Consider the following 21,202-nt stretch of genomic DNA (forward strand, 5'->3'; position numbering starts at 1 on the left):
AAACAAGAGACAGGCAGGAGCCAGGCTCTTTTGAACAACCAAATATTGTGAAAATGAATAAAGTGAGAGTTCACTCATTACAGTGTGGCAGTGTCAAGCCAATTCATGGGGGCTCTGTCCCTATGACCCAAAGACTTCCCATTAGGTCTCACCTCCAACATTGGGAATGAAACTTCAACATGAGGTTTGGAGGGGACAAGCATCCCCATATGATAACAGGCATAGAAACAAGAGTGGCATTTTTTTTTACAGTAAGTGTATATAAGAAATTGCTATACAGTAGTGATTATCTCTGGGAGAGGCAGAGAGCAAATGGGTGCAAGTTATTGGTTCATAGGTTGTTTCTCACTCTGCTTTACAGTCTAAATATATGTCAGACATAACCTTTTGTATGATTCATGTATTCAAAGCACAGAGAAGTTAAGTCGTTGTTCAAGGCCGTGGAGGTCATAAGAGAGAGATCTGGGGACAGAGGCCAGGAGTCCTGTCTCACCCTCACCTCCTGCACTGCATTTCCCCTCTAACACCTTCTCCCAGTCCTTCGTGAACTCCCTAATGAGAAAGGGCTGTGCAGTGGAAAGATGTAATGACGTCAGTGCCAGGCACTCTGCATTTTAGTGACAGCAGGCCAAACCAGCAGAAGTAAAAGAGAAACAACAGCAGAGAAAATAAAAGTGATTGTGGCTCAGGCCCCTGGAACGTGTTTGCAGACCTGGCATCCGAGACTTCTCAGTGGCAATCATGGGTAAGAAGTGCAAAGCCGTATGTCACCCAGCCTTTTCAATTTGGAAGGGAAACTCTACATTTTTCTAAATATGTAGCCACAAACTCCTGAAGAGTCCTTTCAGAAGGACACTGTGAACATCAGCGGCCATAAAGAAGAGCACATCTCCCAGACCCCAGCAGAAGCATTTAATGGGCAGGCTCAGTGTCTGTGAGGGTCCAGCACAAACTTTGGAAAGACTGTCTCAGACCACACCACACCCCTGTGCTTTGGAGCACATCTTCACTTTACTTAAGCCCCTGTCTCTAGGACTGGAATTCAGTATCCATAGCACTTAATTTCCTCATGTCGAAAGCACTTTTTATTTCCTTAAAAATCAACTCTTTGCTGAGATTACAAGTAACATATGCTTACTCTAGAAAATATGAAAAACACAGATAAGTAACAGGAAAGAAATATAATCCATATGGAATCCCAGCCTATGAAAACAATAGCTGTATCAGCTGGGTACGTTTCCTTCTCGTGTTTTTTTCTACGTACACGTACCTATGTATTGATGTGTGTGTTTATAGATACATTTTCCTACCTACCTGAGATCTTCTTGTACACAGAGTCATTATGTCCTTTTTGACTTAAATACAAGAGTTCCTACCCCTCACTTTAAAGATAAGGCTCTCTGCCTTTCTTTTCATCGCCTATGACCACAACAGCTGTATCCTATTAGGATTGCTGTGATTTCATTACAATCATTTGTGACCTGCTCTGTTTCTTTAATTTTTCACAGCTCTTCAGATCAGAGACTACCCTGAGCTAAATACAACCCAATGAGCTCTCTCAAGACTGGGTGACGGGCACTTTAGGAAACAGTACAGCTGGGGGAAGTGAATTTGCAACAATAATCAGCAATTTGCATTTATACAGTGGTTTGAGCTATATGATTCGTTTCCAGGGAGAAATACAGCTGTTATTCCCATGGAAAAGGAAGGGCACGGCAGTTAATCTACCCACCTCTTGAGTTGTACTGCCAGAAATTAAACCCCCACCTTGAAATTCACTAAGCCTGAGTTTTCTCATCAATAAATTAGAGCTAATAAAAGTACCTGACTACTATGGTCTTAGTGTATCTCACAAAGTTATGTGCTGGAAACTGAATTCCCAGCACAACAGTGTCAGAAGGTGAGGCTGTTTTTCTGCTTTTGGTAGACGCAGTCTTGCTCTGTCGCCCAGGCTGGAGTGCAGTGGTGGAGGTGAGGCCTTTTGACAGGCGTTTGGGGAGAGTTCTCATGAATGGATTGATGTTGCTATGAAAGGGCTTGACACAGCGTTAATCTCCTCCAGAGGACTTAGCATTCAAGGGTGCCATCTTGGAAACAGCCGCCCTCACCAGTTGCTGGACCCTTGATCTTAGACTTCCCAGCCTCCAGAACTGGGAGAAATCAATTTCTGTTGCTTGTGAATTAGCCATTATCAGCTATGCTGTTAACAGCATCACAAAGACACTAACTTATCTGACTATGACATGACAACTAAATGATTTAGCACACACAAGGAAAGCAGCTTGCTTAGTTCCTGGCATTTAATGAGTATTAAGTAAACATGACTACTATTAGTGTTGTACTTACTGCTGATAGTGGTGGTGGTGGTGATGACGCTGATGACAAAGAAGTATTTTTAATCCACTTTGAGGATTAAAGGTATCATTTTTTTTTTTTTTTTTTTTTTTTTTTTGAGATGGAGTTTCGCTCTTGTTACCCAGGCTGGAGTGCAATGGCGCGATCTTGGCTCACCACAACCTCCGCCTCCTGGGTTCAGGCAATTCTCCTGCCTCAGCCTCCTGAGTAGCTGGGACTACAGGCACACGCCAACATGCCCAGCTAATGTTTTGCATTTTTAGTAGAGACGGGGTTTCACCATGTTGACCAGGATGGTCTCGATCTCCTGACTTCGTGATCCACCCGCCTCGGCCTCCCAAAGAGCTGGGATTACAGGCTTGAGCCACCGCGCCCGGCCTTAAAGGTATCATTTTTATACAATAAAATGGATTCATTTTGAGTCTCCAGATGATTCTATACACTTGAGTAACCAGGTACAGAATATTTCCATCATTCCAAAAAGTTCCCATGGACCCATTTTTAGCCAACTGCTTCTTCCCCTTGCAATGACAACCCCATGTAAAAATTGTACATTAGATTTGCTGTTATACATTAGATCTGTCTTTACAGAGATTCACACAAAGAATTTCATTTTATCCTAATTGTTGGTTTATTAGCTACATATCTTTGTTTCGTATTTTGATGGTTGTGTGAGGGTCCATAGCATACATCTTCACCCATTATATTATCACCTTCCAATAATGCCATTTCACATGTAAGAACTTTACTTCTCTTTCTCCCAACTCAGTCTTGATGCTATTGAATACATTCAACCTACACTTACCTCATAAACCCCAGACTTCATTGTTGTAATTTTTGTTCAAACAGCTAACTATCTTTCTTTAAAGAGACTGAAATAATAAAAAGCCATCTTCTGTATTTACCCATGTAGTTGCCATTTTTGGTCTTCATTCCTTTGGGTTGATCCATATTTCCATCTGATATCATTTTCATTTTGCCTAAAGGACTTTCTTTAATATTTCCTGTAGTGTCAGCCACTAATAATAAATGAGTTTGGATTTCTGTATGTCTGAAATCAACTTTATTGCTCCTTCACATTTGAAAAATTTGAAAATCTCTGGGTGTAAAATGCTGGGTAGAGAGTACGTCTTTTCAGTACTTTAAAGATGTTGCTCCACTGTCTTCTCACTTACATCATTTTCTACGATAAATCTGCTGTCATCCTTATCTCTGTTCCTCCACTTCTGCAGCTTTTCCTCTTCACCCCTTATGACACTTTTTAATTGGTTTTGACCAACTTAATAATGAGTATTAATGTATTTTTCTATTATATTTCTTTTCCTTGTGATTCATTGAGATTCCTGGATCTCTAAGTTGAAAGTTTTCATAGAAACTGAAAAAGCTGGGGTTATTATTTCTTGAAATGTCTTTGCTGTCTCCCCTACACCCTCCATTTTCAAGGCTTCCAATTAGACTTCTATTAGACCACTTGAAGTTTTTTCACAAATCACTGATGTTTTGGGGTTGTTTTTACATTCTTTTCATCTCTGTATGTTAGTTTCTATTGTGATGTCTTCGAGTTCCTTAATCTTTCCTTTTGTAAAGTCTGATCTTTTAATCCAATCCATTGTATTTTTCATCTCACACATTGTAGTCTTCATGTCTATATAAATTATATATCTTCCATGTCTCTACTTAACTTTGTTGACATATGCAATACAGTTATAATAACCATTGTAATGCCCTTGTCTGCTAAATCTGACAACTTCGCCTGTTCTTGGTCAATTTTGATGGATTGTTTACTCTCCTCGTGATGGGTCATATTTTCCTGCTTCTTTGAATGTCCAGTAATCTGTGATCAGATGCCAGACATTGTGAATTTTACCTTGTTGGGTGCAGAAGTATTTTTATTTATTTCTATAAATATCCTTGAGCTTTCTTGGCATAACTTGAGGTTGACATTAAGTTACTTAGAAACAGTCGATCCTTTCAGGTCTTGTTTTCATGATTTATTAGGTGGGTCTGGAACAGTGCTCAGGCTAAGTCTAATTATTCCCCACTACTGAAGCAAGACTTTTCTGAGAATTCTACCAGTGGCCCATGAGTTATGAGTTTTTCCAGTCTGGCTGGTGGAAGCAGGCATTATTCCTGGCCCTGTATGCGTGCCTTTTGGGTATTTTTCCCCCCAACTTCAGGTAATTTCCTCCCATGCATCAGTGTTCTGCTGAATGCTACAGAAAGAACTCTTGCAGTCCTCTGGATTCATCCTGTGTACTTACCTCCTCCCCACTGTTCTGCACTGCAAATTCTAGGTACCTTGGTTTCCCCAGACTCTCAGCTCCTTGTCCTCAACTTAGCAAGCCAGCCAGGCTCCATCTGGATCCCCCGTCCTTGTGCCACAGCCTGGAAACTTTGTTAAAGCAGTAAGTAAGCTGGGGGAATCCTAGGGCTCACTCAATCATTTTCCATTTCTTGGGAACCTATGTCCTTTGTTGCCTGATAGCCAGAGACTTAAGAACTGTTATTTCATATCTTCGTCTGGTTTTCACTTATTTTTGCATTGTTTTGGGCAGGGGAATAAAGAGAGCCCCTGGGACTCTATCTTGTGTGGAAGCAGAAACATCAAAAGAAATATTTTTAGGCACTTTGGGCTTAAATGTATAATTCTTTTAGAAAATGCATTTTTAATTTTAAAATTTATAATTGACATATAATAATGATACATATTTGTGGGGTACAGTGTAATGTAAGCCTATTTTAAGACTCCAGAAAAGTTTTTCTAATATTATACTACTTCATATTACTAAGTTTTAAAAATTCTTTATGTATTCTAGGTACAATATTTTGTAACTTATGTATGATGAATATTTTATTTCATTCTTAATAGCATATTCTGAAGAGGAAGTTTATGATTTTGATTAATTTCAAATTAGTTTTCTAAACTTTAGGATTTGTGTATCTGTGTCTTATCGAAGAAATCTTTGCCTACTCAAAGGTCACAAGATTTTTCCAATGTTTTCTTCGACACACTTTATTCTTTCAAATTTTAGGTATAGGTCTATACCTTACTTGAAGTTAGCTTTTTTAAATATGTCATGAGACAAGAGTCAAGTTTTACAGTTTTCCATATATATATATAGTTGTGTTCAGCAACAGTTGTTGCACCTTAAACCTCCCATTGAACCTTACTACTTTTATTAAAACTCAATTGACCATATATGCCTGGTCTATCTCTAGACCCCTTTATTCTGTTCCATATATCTATATGTCTAACCTTATGCCAACAGTACATTACCTTTTTTTTACTTTAATTTTATTTTACTTTTAGTTCTGGGATACACATGCAGAATGTGCGGTTTTGTTAAATAGGTATACATGTGCCACGGTGGTTTGCTGCACTTATCAACCCATCATCTAGGTTTTACACCCTGCGTGCATTCGATATTTGTCCTTAATGCTCTCCCTACCCTTGCCCTCCACCCCACAACAGGCTCTGGTATATGATATTCCCCTCCCTGTGTCCACGTGTTCTCATTATTCAATTCCACTTCTGAGTGACAGCATGCGGTGTTTGGTTTTTTGCTCCTGTAGTTTGCTGCGGATGACAGCTTCCAGCTTCATCCATGTCCCTGCAAAGGACATGATCTCATTCTTTTTTATGGCTGCATACTATTCCATGCTGTATATGTAGACATTTCCTTTATCCAGTATATCATTAATTGGGTATTTAAGTTGGTTCCATGTCTCCGCTGTTGTAAATAGTGCTGCAATAAACATATGTGTGCATGTGTCTTTATAGTAGAATGATTTATATTCCTTTGGATTTATACCCAGTAATGGGATTGCTGGTTCAAATGATATTTCTGGTTACAGATCCTTGTGGAATAGCCACACTGTCTTCCACAATGGTTGAACTAATTTGCATTCCCACCAGCAGTGTAAAAGTGTTCCTATTTCTCCACAACCTCACCAGCATATATTGTTTCTTGGCTTTTTAATAATTGCCATTCTGACTGGAGTGAGATGGTATCTCACTGTGGTTTTCATTTGCGTTTCTCTGATGATCAGTGATGTTGAGCTTTTTTTCATATGTCTGTTGGCCACATAAATGTCTTCTTTTGAGAAGTGTCTGTTCATATCCTTTGCCCACTTTTTGATGGGGTTGTTTTTCTCTTGTAAATTTGTTCAACCTCCTTGTAGATTCTGGATATTAGACCCTTGTCAGATGGGTAGATTGCAAAAAGTTTCTCCCATTCTGTAGGTTGCCTGTTCACTCTGATGCTAGTTTTTTTTTTTTGCTGTGCAGAAGCTCTTTAGTTTAATTAGATACCATTTGTTAATTTTGGCTTTTGTTGCAATTACTTTTGGTGTTCTCATCATGAAGTCTTTGTCCATGCCTATCTCCTGAATGGTATTGTCTAGTGCTTTTATGATTTTGCATTTAAGTCTTTTTTTTTGAGATGGAGTCTCACTCTGTCACCGAGGCTGAAGTGCAATTGTGTGATCTTGGCTTACTGTAACCTCCACCTCCTGGGTTCAAGTGATTCTCCTGCCTCAGTCTCCCAGGTAGCTACCATCATGTCTGAGTAATTTTTTTGTATTTTTGTAGAGTCAGGGTTTCACCATGTTGGCCAGGCTGGTCTTGAACTCCTGACATCAGGTGATCTTCCCACCTTGGCCTCCCAAAGTGTTGGGATTACAGGTGTGAGCCACCACACTTAGTCACATTTAAGTCTTTAATCCATCTTGAGTTAATTTTTGTATAAGGTTTTATGGGAAAACGTGTTACTACCAAATCAATTTCAATAGTGAATGTATATGGTATAAGGAAGCAGTCAGTTTCAGTTTTCTGCATATGGTCAGCCAAACACTACATTATCTTGATTACAGAAATCTACATTCTCTTGCTATAGAAGCTTTGTAATAAGTCCTGAAATCAGATAGTCTGAGTCCTCCAACACTGCTATACTTATTCGAAATTGCTTTGACTATTGTACATCCTTTGCATCCCCGTATTAAGTTTTAGAATCAGTTTATTCATTTCTACCAAAAAGCAATTATATTGGGGGCTTTATTGTAATTGCACAGAATTTATAAATTAACTTGATGATAATGAACATCTTAACATTATTGAGTCTTTCAATCCATAAACATGGTATATCTCTTTAATTATGTCTCCATTCATTTCACTCAGAAGTGCATTGTTTTTAGTGACCTTGAATATTTTGGTAAGTTTATGCTTAATTATTCCAAGTTTTTCTTATCTACTATAAATTGCCTACCAGCCTACAGAAATGTACCTTTCCTAAAATGCTGCTAAACTCACTTAATAGTTCTAGTAACCTTTTAAATTAGGTTCCTTAGGATTTTCTTCAGTCATCTGTGAATAAAGAGGATTTTATTTCATCTTTTTCAATCTGTATGCTTTGTGTTTCTTCTAATTACCTAACTAAACTGGCTAGGACTTCCAATAAAATATTGAATAAAAGTGATGAGAGTGGATCTCTTTGCCTTGATTCTCATTTTAAGAGGAAAATATTCAGTCTTACCGTGTTAGCTATAGGATTTTCAGAGATACTCTTAATCAAATTGAGAAAATTCTCTTCTGTTTCAGTTTACTATGAGCTTTTATCATGAATGAGTATTAGATTTTGTCAAATACCTTTTCTGAAACTATTGAGATAATCATGGTTTTTTCCTTTTGGTCTGTGAATAATGAATTGTATCAATTTTTTGTATGTTAAACCAGCCTTACATTTCTGGGATAGTCCCACTTGATCACAGTGCATTATTCTTTTGATATATAGCCAGATTTAATTTGATAATATTTTGTTGAGGATTTTTTGCTTCTAAGTTCATGAGAGTTATTGGTCTTTAGTTTTATTTTCCAATAAAGACATCATCTGGGCTTGGTACTGAACTTATACTGAGTTAGAAAATCTTTCCATTCTACTCTATTTAAAATGAGTTAGAAAATATTTCCATCCTACTGTATTTTTCTCAAAGACTTTATGTAGGATTGGTATTATTACTTAAATTTTTGCTATAATTTACCCATCAGGCAATCTGCACTGTAGTTTTTGTGGGAAAGTGTGTTATCATAAATTCAATTTCAATAACGAATATAGAGCTATTCAGTTGTTTTGTTTCTTCTTAAATCAGTTTTGACCATTTGCATCTTTTTTTTTTTTCTTTAAGTCAGGGGTACATTTGCAGGATGTGCAGGTTTGGTACACAGGTAAGCACGTGTCTTGGGGGTTTGTTACACCAATTATTTCATCACCTGTTTGCATCTTTTAGGAAACACATACATGTCATGTAGGTTGAAGAACTTATGGCCTCAATTTAGTTACTGTATTGCCTTATGGTCCTTTTAATGGCTGTAAAATGTTTAGTGATATCCCCTTCTTTCAGTCTCAATATTAGTATTAGTAATTCATGCCTTCTCTCTGTTTATCACCCTAGCTAACAGCTTATCAGTTGTATTGATCTTTTTAAAGAATCAGGTTTTGGTTGTACTGATTTTCATTACTGTTTTTCTGATTTCTCTTTCATTTATTTCTCCTTCTACCCTTATCACTTTCTTCTTCTTAATTACTTTGGCTTAAATTTGCTCTTTTCCCCTCTAGCCTAAAGTGATAATTGATTTAGGATCTTTATTCTGTTCTACTATAAACATTTAAAGTGATCAATTTTCCCCAGTCAATGCTTTAGCTGCATTTTACACATTATAAAACACTGTGTTTAGATTTTCACTACATTCAAATATTCTTAATTGCTCTGTGATTTCTTTTTTGTCCCATAGGTTGTTAGAAGTGTAGGTTGTGTTTAAACTTCTGGCATTTAGAGGTTTTGCAAATTTATTTCTGTGTCGATTTCAATTTTAATTCCATTTTGGTCAGAAAATGTATCCTGCACGTTTTCTTTCCTTCATTATTTAATAAGGTTTGCTTTATGACCCAGCAATCTATCTTGGTGAATGTTCTGTGTGTACCTCAAAGGAATATGTTCTATAGTTTTTGGATAGAGTTTTCCATAACTGTCAATTAGGTCAAGTTGGTTTAGTGTGTTGTTCAAGTCTTTACCCTTATGACTTTTCTATATACTCTTTCTATCAGTCCCTGAAAGAGGAATGTTGAAATCTCCAACCATAGTTGTGGATTTGTCTATTTCTCTTCCCAACGTTTTTAGGTTTTGCTTCCTTCCTTTTGAAGCTCTGTTATTAGGTGTGCACACATGGATCATTATGAATTCTTAATTAACAATCATCATTATAAAAAATCTTTCTGTGCTATCTACTTCAAATGCTACTAACCATAGTCATTCCAGCTTTCTTATGGTTAAATATTTGCATGGTATAGTTTTTGACATTCTTTTAACACTGTGTCTTTATGTCTAACATAGGTTTGTCATGAACAGAGCATACATAGGTAACTTTTTTAAAAAATTCAGTCTGATACCTGCCTTTTAATTAGAGCATTTGAACTATTTCTGTTTAATGTAATTTCATATCAATTCTATTACTTTCTTGCTATGTAGGTTCTATATATTTAAATTTGTTATTTGTTCTTTTTCTTCTATCTTGATGAACTGTATTTTAACATTCCATTTCATCTGTTATTGACTTACGAACTATACCTCTTTGTTTTATTATTTTAGAGGGGTGCTCTATGATCTGCACTATGCAATTTACCTGAATGCAATAGCCTTTAAATAACATTTTACCATGTGACATATAACTTAAGAACCCCATAACAGTACAGTTGATCCTTGAACAACACGGGTTTGAACTGCGTGGATCCACTTACAGGCAGATTTTTTTCAACCAAACTCAGATGGAAAACACAGTATTCACAGGACAGGCCAACGATGGGGCTTGAGTGTGTGTGGATTTCGGTGCATTCAGGGGTTCTGGGGCCAATCCCTGCGTATGCTGAGGGACGACTCTGTATTTTTATCTCCCATTCTCTTGTCCTTCGTGTTTTGCTATCACAAATTTTATTCCAACATAGGTAACAAACTCCACAATTCATTGTTTGTTTTAGACAATTATCTATAAATAAATTTTAAAACTAAAAATTATGTCTTCTCACATATTTCACATTTCCATACGTTTTCATTACTTTGTATAGACCCAAGTTTCCATCTAGTATCATATGTTTTTGGCTAGAAGAACTTCTTTAAACATTTATATTTTATTCTTTTACATATATATATATATGGCTGATGTCTCGTTCCTATGCCCAGATTGGAGTGCAGTGGCACAGTCAAAGTTCACTGCAGCCTCAAACTCCAGAGCTCAAATGATCCTCCCACTTCAGCCTCTTGAGTAGCTAGAACTAGAAATGTGTGCCACCACACCTGGATAATGTCTTATTTTTGTTGTTTTAGAGATGAATTCTCACTCTGTTGCTCATCCTGGTCTCGCACTCTTGGCCTCAGATGATCCTCCTGCCTTGGCTTCCCAAAGTGCTGGGATGATAGGTGTGAGCCACTACACTCAGCCCTTTTAACATTTCTCGTACAGGTCTGCTCACAGCACTCCATACAGGTATTTTTTTTCATACAAGTACAGATTTCAATGTTATTTTTGATATGTTTTCTTTGAGTGTGTGTATACATATATATATATATATATATATATATATATATATATGTATACACACACACACATACATATATCCAAATTATATATATATATATGGTATATTATATATTATATATAATTTGGATATATATACACACACACACATACATATATATAATTTGGATATATATATACACACACACACACACAAAGTATATATACTCAAAACATATATATGTTTTCGTTGGGTATATTTCCAGATTTACAGTGTTTTTGCTTGTTTTTTTCTTTCAGCACTTTAAAGATATTGTGTCACTTTCTCTAATTTGCATTAGAATTCTGCAGTACTGTTTTCGTGTTCCTTTATATGTAAAGTGTCTTTAGCTGCTTTAAAGATGTTTTCTTTATACTGATTTTTAGCAATGTGATTATGACGTGTCCAGGGTATGTGGGCGTGTGTGGGTGTCCTGCTTGAGTTTTATAAAGATTCTTGGATCTATGGGTTTATACTTTTCATTAGACAATTTTTTTTTAGCTATTATTACCTCAAATATTTTGCTGTTCCCTACTCTTCTTCTTCTGTGATTTTAATTACATGTTTGTTAGACCAGCTGGTGTTTTCCCAGGGGTCACTGACATTCTGTTTTCTTTCAGTCTTTTTTCGGATGGGCTTTGTTTTGATGGTTTCTGTTGCTACATATTCGCATATACTGCTCTGTTGTGGGTTTTTGTTTTGTTTTGTTTTGTTTTGTTTTGTTTTGTTTTGTTTTGTTTTGTTTCCTGCAGTGTGGAGTCTACTATAAGTTTACCCAGTAAGTATTTTATCTCAGATCGTTGCATGCTCCACCTCTAGAAGTTACATCTGGCTCTGATTTTTTGTATCTTCCCTTGTTCTCCCTATCTGCTATTGTTTTCTTTCACATCCTTAAGCATGTTACACATATTTCTAACAGCCGTTTCAATGCCTTTTATGACAATGCTATCACTTTTGTCATTTCTGAGCCCACTTCCATTGACCAATCGTTCTCCCGTTTGCGGGTCATGTTTTCCCACTTAATGACATGTCTAATACATTTTGATCAGATGCTAGACACTGAATTTTATGTTTGTACATGCTGGATTTTGTTTTATTCCCATAAAGAGTGGCAGGCAGTTAAGTTACCTGCAAATCGCCTTGAGCCTTTTGAGGCTTGAAGACATTTTAAGGAAGGCTGAGAACAGCCTCTCCTCAAGGCTGCGGTAGCCCCACTGCTGCAGCAAGGCCACTCTGTTCTCTGTTGAACGCCCTGCGTATCCAATGAAGTCTCTCTTCTCTCACTGGTGGGACTTTACATTGTTCCAAACCCTGTGTGAGGTCTGAAGATTGTCAGCTTACAGCTCCCTAGTAATTACCCTTTCTTAGAACCTGTTTTTAGCCTGGCCTCATGGAGCTTAACCTCATGCAAATGCAGAAAAGTATTTCGCCAAAGACTCAAGGAACTCTTAGGCAATTTCTTCAGGTCTTTCTCTGTGTAACTCCCTCCTCTCTGGTATTCCCTTGGAATATAATCCTATACTTACTGATGTCCAATGTATGAAAAAGTTGTTGTATATATTTTATGTACTGTTCATTTTGTTAATAGTGCTAGGGTAAGCTCATACACGTTACTCTTTCTCGGTCAGAGCAAAATTCTGATGTCTGACTCTTTAAAGCAATGCAAAATGCAGATTAGCCTTTGGGGAAACAAAAAAGAGAGAGAGAGAGAGATGGTGCTGTACCAAGCAGAAGTTCTTCCATTATGTGCTCAGAGCTATGTCAGAGGCTATAAAGAACACACTCAACAATTATTTTTACATAATTGCACAATTAATACGCATGTGGCATTTCGTAATTTGCAAAGAATGTTCACCTCCATATTAAATTCTAAAAATAACTTTGTGAGGTGCCATTTATTGCTATGAACGTTTTGGGAAGGAAGTGAATCATGATGATGGAAAGCACATGCAAATTACGTGGGTTTGAGTCCCAGCTCCCTCAGGCACCAGCAGTGTGACTTTCCACCGAAACCTTCCAGCGAGCTGTTTGTTTTTGATGTGCTCACACTTGTTTTATGTTCTTTTTCTCTCCATTTCTTTCTCCTTTTGGATTAATTCTGGGCATTTTATTATCCCATGTCCTCTTTTATTAGCCTGTTCATTCTTACTATTCACTTAACAGATACTCTTATAAAGCTTCTAGTTACTCTAATAAAGGAAATACTTCTACCAGTTCCTGGCAATGCACGGACATTAGAACACTTTGACTTCATTGACTTCCGTGATGCCTTTTGGCTACTGTTTTCCTGGATCTTAATTTGCTGTGTGTGTTAAGTTCCATAGGATATTATTTTTACTTTTGTTCCTCCCCGTAATCGACATTCATTTGGTTTAGCCCCATATCTGCCTGCTGCTCCCTTTTCTCTCTTTCTGCACTGGTGTTCCTCTATCTGGGATCATTTTCTGTCTGCCTGAAAAATACCCTTCAGTATTTCCTTTCGCGTGTGCTTTGCCAGGCCCAAGTATTCTCAGTTTATATTTGTTTGAAAATGTCTTCATTTCATCTTTCTTTTGAAGGGCGATTTCGCTGGCATAGACGTTGGCGATTTCTTCATGTTGAAGAGAGCATTCCGTCATTTTCTAGTTTCCATCCTTTCTGTCGAGATGTCAGCTTTAAATGTTAGTGCTGCTCCTTTAAGGGAGTGTGTCTTCTATTTCTAGCTCCTTTTAAGTTGTTCTCCTTGGAGTTGTGTTTTCAGCTGTATTACTGTCATGTGCTTCAGTGGGCACTTCTTCGTAGGTATATTTTGCTGGGTTCCTAGTCATTATTGAATCTGGTTTTTGGCGTTTTCTACATTTTTGATCATTGTAGCTGATCTAACTTCAAATTCTGCTTCTCCCTCACTCTCTCTCTCTCTGTTTCTCTCTCTCTCTCTGTGTCTTTTCCTTTGCAGACTTCAGTTTCACAAATATGAGGGATGCTATTTCCCACATATCTCCCGCTTCTTTTCTCCATTTTCCACCCTGGTTTTGTCTCTCTGCACTGCGACACAGCTGTTTTCTTCCTGTCTGGCCTCCCTGTGCCTTATTTTCCTTGGTTGTGAGACGGTGATAATAACGAGCCCTCACTGGCAGCGCTGCCACAGGGATTCAGGGCGCTAAAAACGCAAGTCATTCAGACGCGTGCCTGAAACATCACTACTGCCATCCACATTACACAGACGGGAAAACTGAGGCCCACGTAGGCCAGGTGAATTGACCAAGTCACACTGTCGGAAACTGCCCTCCTGAGCCAAGTCTCATAAGCTTGACCGGCTATGGGCGGGTGGAGAAAAGAGAATGGGCACACCTGGGGAACCCGAGGAGACCTAGCTGACAGGAGTGCACTGACACTCCCGAGACACCTGGAAGAGAAGACAGCTTGAACAGCCAGGGCAGTACACGGGACCAGAGGGCTGGATCAGGACAGGAGATCACCTGCTCATATGAGACCCCAGGACAACAGCGGCTCAAACAAGGTAAGAGTTCATTTGCCTCTCCCACAGCAGAACACGTGTGTGGGCATAAGCAGCCCAAGGGGTGTCTGAAGTACATTCAAACAATTCACTGAACAGAGCGAGCCAAAGGGGATTTCAATGGCCACTAAAGACACCCGCGCTGGGGACAAAGAGCACGTCTCATCTGAGAAGCTCCTCACACGCCGGATCAAACGCACAGCTCCTTCTGGGGACAGAGCTCTTCCCGCTCACGTTGGTGAGCACTCCACCCACCCCTTCCCCAAACGTCCAACCTCCGCTGTCTCCCTTCAGCAGTCCGCATGCCAGGGTGTTCCTCCTAAGATGTATCTCAAAACATCTCACTCCTATACTTAGGAAAAAATAAGGAGAAACAAATCCAAAAAGTTGTCCCCCTTACCTACCAGATAAAGTCCAAACCACCTTAGCTCAGCATGTGGCATCCACCAGGATCGAGCTCACCCGCCCATCCCCAGTCCGATTGCTGCCGCTTCTCCATAACCCAACACGGGTCAGTCTTGTCTCTCTAAGCACACCACGCGCTCTCACGCTGTCATGGTTTTGCCAGGGCCCTCTCTGCCTCGTCTGCTTTCTGGAGAACCCCTGCACTCCTCCAAACCCTCCAAGATGGAAAGTGAACAGTCAGCACATGTCTCTGGCTCAGCCCTTACCGCGTGGATTCCTGAAGATTGGTTCACTGTCCGCCTCTGACCAGAACATGTGTTTTAGGAAGGCAGGAACCAAGGCTTACCAATATCTCTAGTCCCCACATCCACCCTGGCATACAGCAGGTGCTCACTGAATGTGGGAGGGAAAGAGGGAACGAGAGGAAGGGAATGTCACTGAGTACACAGGCTGCTAGGAAGACCTATCAGGAGGCAGGGGATAGGACAGGCGGATGCATCATCTACACGTGCAATTCAAAGACGCCCAGGGATACCCCAACAGTGCACCCGGCCCATCTTTTATCACGTCCCACGTTCATCAGATACAAACTGGATCTCACTAAATACAAGGCTGGATTCTCAGAGATAATTTGTCTCTGCTCCTCACAGGCTGAGTTTCCACTCTCCACTACCTGTGTAAGAATCCTCAGCCCAGGCAGCCTTAGAAATCACTGCTCTCAACAACTTGAAATACATCCAAGAGCAGAACAGACAACTGTTGGCAGCTTCGGAGACCAAGCTCTGCATTGAGACATGGCATTAAATAAGCGTATCCAGAAAAAAATTATATAATACATGGAAAGGAGCCCAAGAAGCAGGCACTGGTCTATGCACCACAGGAGTCTAAGTACAGAACAAGGCTGAAAGCTGGACAATTCATCCATTGCAGGCACTGACACTCAGCTGAGAGGTAAGCGGGTATCTGTGAGGGACTTCAACGGTCACTTTCAATAAACAACTCCTTAGGAAAACGGTTTTCCCCTCCCGTTTCACTCCTTTTTCACTTGTTCAAGGGTCTGGCCTTATCTTTAAATAACAAAAAGCTTAAATACTGAGGTGACTTAAATGCTGGTGAGATAAGATAGATAAAACCTTGTAAGACCTAGGGCACCTACATCTTCCCTGGGGGGTCCCTGGAGCAGCGCTGGCCGGGAAGCACAGGTTCTAGATGGCACAGGGCGTCAACGGCTCACAAGGTCTTGAACAGACTTAGAGACCCGGTTTGGGGAGAATTTTCCAAATGTCAGAGGGTCCACACACACAGAGTTCTTGAATGAGAAGGAAACTTGGAAAGAAAAGCCTATGACCTCTCATTTTAAAGTCTGAGGACGCAGAGATGAACCAGATGCTTCATATACACATGACGGCAAGGCGGGCTTCTCAGACGCAGGTACCCGTGGAAACCGGAACCGTCTCCTCCCTCCGGGATGCTCTTCTGTCCCTGACCTCATGGGATGCGCATCCTGCTGGACTAGCTCTGTTTCAATAGTGCCTCTAGAAAGGACAAAAAGTGGCCAGGCGTGGTGGCTCAGGCCTGTAACCCTAGCACTTTGGGAGGCCAAGGCAGGCAGATCACTTGAGATCAGGAGATCAAGACCAGCCTGACCAACATTGGTGAAACCTCATCTCTACTAAATAGAAAAATTAGCTGGATGTGGTGGCCGGGGCCTGTAATCTCAGCTACTTGGGAGGTTGAGGCAGGAGAATCCCTTGAACCCAGGAGGCAGAAGTTGCAGTGAGCTGAGATTGTGCCACTGCACTCCAGCCTGGGCGACAGAGCAAGATTCCAAAGAAAGAGAGGAAGGAAGGAAGGGAGGGAGGGAGGGAGGGCAAAAATCAGCTAATCCCATTGGGTCAGAATGTGGCACAGGACAATGTGCCACCAGGCAGCTCCTGAAACAAGACAAAATTTCCTCAAAGGATGCACTCTGAGGCCCTGGGCCAGGGAGGGCTGGTTATAAATGGAAGGAGAAGCGCTTCCTGTCTTCTTAGCGCTCATGCAATTTCAGTAGACATTTTGTATTGTTTTGATGTGTTTTTTGAGTGTGTCTAAGACAGAAGACTTACATAACCCTTTGGACCAGCTCCTCGGGAGATGAGAAACCTTAAATGTCAGCTTGCAGCTACAGCAAGCAGGTTCATCGTAAGCAGGACTGTCCCCCACAAGTGGGCCGCAGGATGCTCCGGCCACGTGGCAGGCGGCCAGTCACTCCAGGAGCTTCTGCCCTCCCGGGTACACCACATGAACATTCTGAGAACAACTTTTAACCATGGCGACTTCTGGAATAGCCATTGATTACCAGGAGATTTAGGCCTCAGGTGAACCCAGCCAGCTTTTTCCACGAACTAGGCTAAATTCTCTTTACGTAAGCCCCAGCCTGCACCAGAACTCTGTGCTATTTTCACAACTTCTTGTGAGTCTTAAACTACTTCAGAATGAAGACTTATATTTTAGAAGATTGTCCATATCCTCCCTATTTTTCAGACATGGAAGTCAAGTATCACAGAAAGTTAAGAGGGTCACCCAAGCGTGTCCATCAAGTTAAGCTCAGTGGTGTTGCGTGAGTACAATCTCTCTCTCTCTCTCTCTCTCTCTCTCTCTCTCTCTCTCTCTCTCTCTTTTTCTTTGAGACAGTTTCACTTTGTCCGCAAGCTGGAGTGCAGTGGCACAATCTAGGTTCACTGCAGCCTCGATCTCCGCCTCCCCCAGCTCAGGTGATCCCCCCGCCTTAATCTCCCGACTAGCTGGGACTGACCACGGGCATGTACCACCACGTGTAGCTAAATTTTGTATTTTCTGATAGAGACAGGTCTCGCTATGTTGCCCAGCCTGGTCTTAAACTCCCGGCACAGTCGCCAGTCTGAACGCCTCCCTCTGGTGGGATGGCGCTCTGCTCTGAGATGCCATCAGGTCACCCTTTCTGCCAAGGTCGATGACAGGCACCCACGTGGAGTACTGTGGGTCATGTGGCAGAGGCCAGGCAGGGCCAGCGGGGCTCTGGCACTTTACCCAGCCACTGGGAAGTACCTGGCATCGCCCCCACTCCTGTTCCATGAGGCACAGCAAGCCTTGTAGAATAAACGCCTCCTTGTAGAAATGATTTTCCTCTCCTGTTTCATTCCATTTTCCTAAAGGAGAGGAAAGTGGAGAAAGGCAATCCCACTGTGTGTCCAGAGAGAGAGCCAGACTTACATGGCAGCCAGTCCTGAGGACCAGCAGGATGAACAGCAGCTGTCCTTGAGTCAGGAAGGGGATGTGCGTCCAGTGGGCCACACGGCCTGTGCCCTTTCCACTATGCCACACAAACTCTGCAGCTGCACCCTTGTTTGCAATTAAAAAGTTTACATTGTATGCATCTCAACCTTTTTCAAGAGTTAAAAGATAGAGGCATAAAACCTCAGTATCTCTTCATCTCTGCCTGGTTTTAATGAATGTCTACTGAGTCCTCTCAGAGAAAAGTTGCCAGAGAAGATACAGTAGCAGCCCCTTATCTGTGGGATACATACATTCCCACACCACCAGGGATGCCTGAACCCTGCACCTACCTACATACACGTGTGTCTACATCTACACACATCCATATGCATACGTGTATGTATACCATGGGTGTTTTCAGTCCGATCACTGACAGCTACTAAGTGACTAATTAACGAATGGGTGGCAACCACAGTGTGAATACGCTAGACAAAGGGATGATTAGCACCCAGGGCGGGATGGGCGAGATGGCACACGATGCCATCAGGCGACTCAGAACGGCGTGTGGTGTAAACCTCATGAACTGCTATTGCAGGAATGTTTCACTTCATATTTTCAGACCTCAGATAACCACAGCTGACTGAAACCACAGAAAGCAAAGCCACGGGCAAGCGGGGGCTACTGCACGGGGCACTTGGTGACATCTGCATGTCAGATCACACACAGACTTTAGTTTGAGTGTGTCCCAAATGCTACAGGGAGCCCACTTATATGAAAAAAATCACTTCTTACTTACCTGACATCCAAATCTAACTAGCATGCTGGTGGTGGGGGGGGTGGGGGGCGGGGTTCTGTTTGTTTATTTGCTGGTGTGTTTTGGCTAAACCTGGCAACCCTACCTTAAAGGGGGCCTCATTCTACCAAACAATGCATCAATGCATGCATTTTGTAAAATTTAAATCACAGGAAAAGGTTTAAGGCCGAAGATGCCCTAATCTCTGTAGGGAGGACGAGCTCATTCCCAGCAACACGGCACGCTCACTCAAGGGAAGATGCAGGGGACAACTTTTATAGTCATCCCAGCTCCTCGCCCACCCTGTGCCCCCAAAGAACTCTGGTTGGTTGGATCTACTGCGCCTGCTTCTGAAGAAATCTCCAATTTTGGTGGACCTCCCTCCTACATGACCCATCTGATATCAGAACCCACAGGGCCAGGTCTCAGCACATTACCTGGGACAAAGAAGACCTTGATATGTGTTCCTTGAGCAGAACTGAAATGGAAGGAACAAAAGAGAGAGGGCAGGAAGGAAGGAAGGAAGGAAGGAAGGGAGGGAGGGAAGAAAGGGGAAGGGAGGGCGAGAGAGGTGTGGAAGGAAGGAAGGAAAGAAGGAAGGAAATAGGAAGGGAGGAGAGAAAGGGGGAGGGAGGGAAAGGGGTGGGAGAGAAGAAAGGAAGGGAGGGAGGGAGGGGGAGGAGAGAGAGGAGAGGAGGGAGGGAGGGAAGGAAGAAGGCAAGTGATAGAATGGGATCCTACTTTGATTGGATATCTCTGAAAATGCCCCTGTATGCCCACCAAGGCCCTCAAGAAGGCACCCAACAAACGTAATCAATGAAGCCGATTCCCTTCCCCAGAGCTACCGTCAGCGCCTACAGCACCTGCCCGGGAATCAGGACAGGTGCCCCCTTCAGGTGGGCACAGCTCCCCAGTGCAGAGGTCAGTGAGCGGACACCACCTATGGCTTGTGCCAGTGGGAACACGGCCCCCTCTCCCCCGGGCAGAAGCTGCGCTGGGTCCCCCAGCCTGGCCAGCAGAGTGCGAGGCTGCCCCCAGCCCTTGCCTGCGCTCTCCGTGTCCACTCCCTGTCTCTGGTGGAAAGGACAAAGCACGGGGAATGCCCTCGGAGCTGGACGTTCACCCCTTGCAGAAAATGTCTTCTGCCCAGGTTGTCCATACCCACCAAAGAGAGGCCAAACTGAAGGAGCGAGAAGAAAGCTCCCACCAGCGTGTGCACATGCCCCCAGGCCCACCCCCGGCCATCGCCAGGTGTGAGCTGTTTGCAAGGCAACAATGCCACTGGAGTGGCGTGTGCATGGATCTCGCCCAACTCCATATTTTCCGGATAGAGCAAATGGTGTCTACCTTCTCCTCACTTGTTTTCACTTTCTTAACTGTCTTCTTGGTGTGTTGGGTGCCGTTTAAAAATGATCTAAAGAAACAAAAAAGGCACTAGGGGGTTGTGTGTACACATGAGGACGATTGCAACCAAGCCTGACACTTACCCTTTAGTTAATTCAATTGTGCCTAATTATCTTGTTGCTTTGCAATCCAGCCTCTCCCCCAACCAGCAAAAGCCTCCAGAACATTCCTTATAATTGCAGAGCAGCCCGAGGGCTGGGATGAGTAATCCTCCACATTCTCATTCTCTGCCCTGTCCCTGAATGCCTCTCAGAATGTAGAGGAGAACATTTCGGAATCCAGATCTCTCTGAGCCTTGCGGGGCATCTCTGACTGCATCTTCCCCCAGGCATCCTCGTCAATGGCTGACCGACCCTGTGCACGCAGGATTTCCTGGCTGGCTTTAGGGGAACCACTCTGACAGCCGGGAAGAGATGAAATGACCTGTCTGAAAATTAATTAACTCCAAAATCTCCACAGAAAATGAAAACGCCAAGATACAGATGGGCCACGAGCAACTCTCATCTTTGGGGAGGGATGGGATGTGGTTATTCGATTTCTCCAGTCCGTGACTCCAGGTTCCTACACATTTTCTTCCGTGCCTGTGCCGCGTACTGTAATTAGAAATTTTCCCAACACTCTAAAACTTCAAAATTATACCCCAAAGTCAAGTTTTCAGCAAAAGCAGGACTTGTTTGGCTTACCTTCACTGTAATTTGGTTTGGGAAAATGTGGTTTTCAGCCATAGCAAAGAAAACTGTCTTCAGAACTAGAACTGTCGTTAGTGAAATTTTAGTTTTCACCAAGTATGTGTTTCCACAAAGTATTTTCTAGCAACTGGGAGAGGGAGGCAGCTGAGCTCCATGTTGAAACATGCCCCGATATCCCCCATGCCCCAGCCTGCAGTGAAGGCTTGGGACCCCTGCTTCC

The sequence above is a fragment of the Saimiri boliviensis genome, chromosome 2, assembly GCF_048565385.1.
Source record: "Saimiri boliviensis isolate mSaiBol1 chromosome 2, mSaiBol1.pri, whole genome shotgun sequence".
Classification (NCBI taxonomy): Eukaryota; Metazoa; Chordata; class Mammalia; order Primates; family Cebidae; genus Saimiri; species Saimiri boliviensis.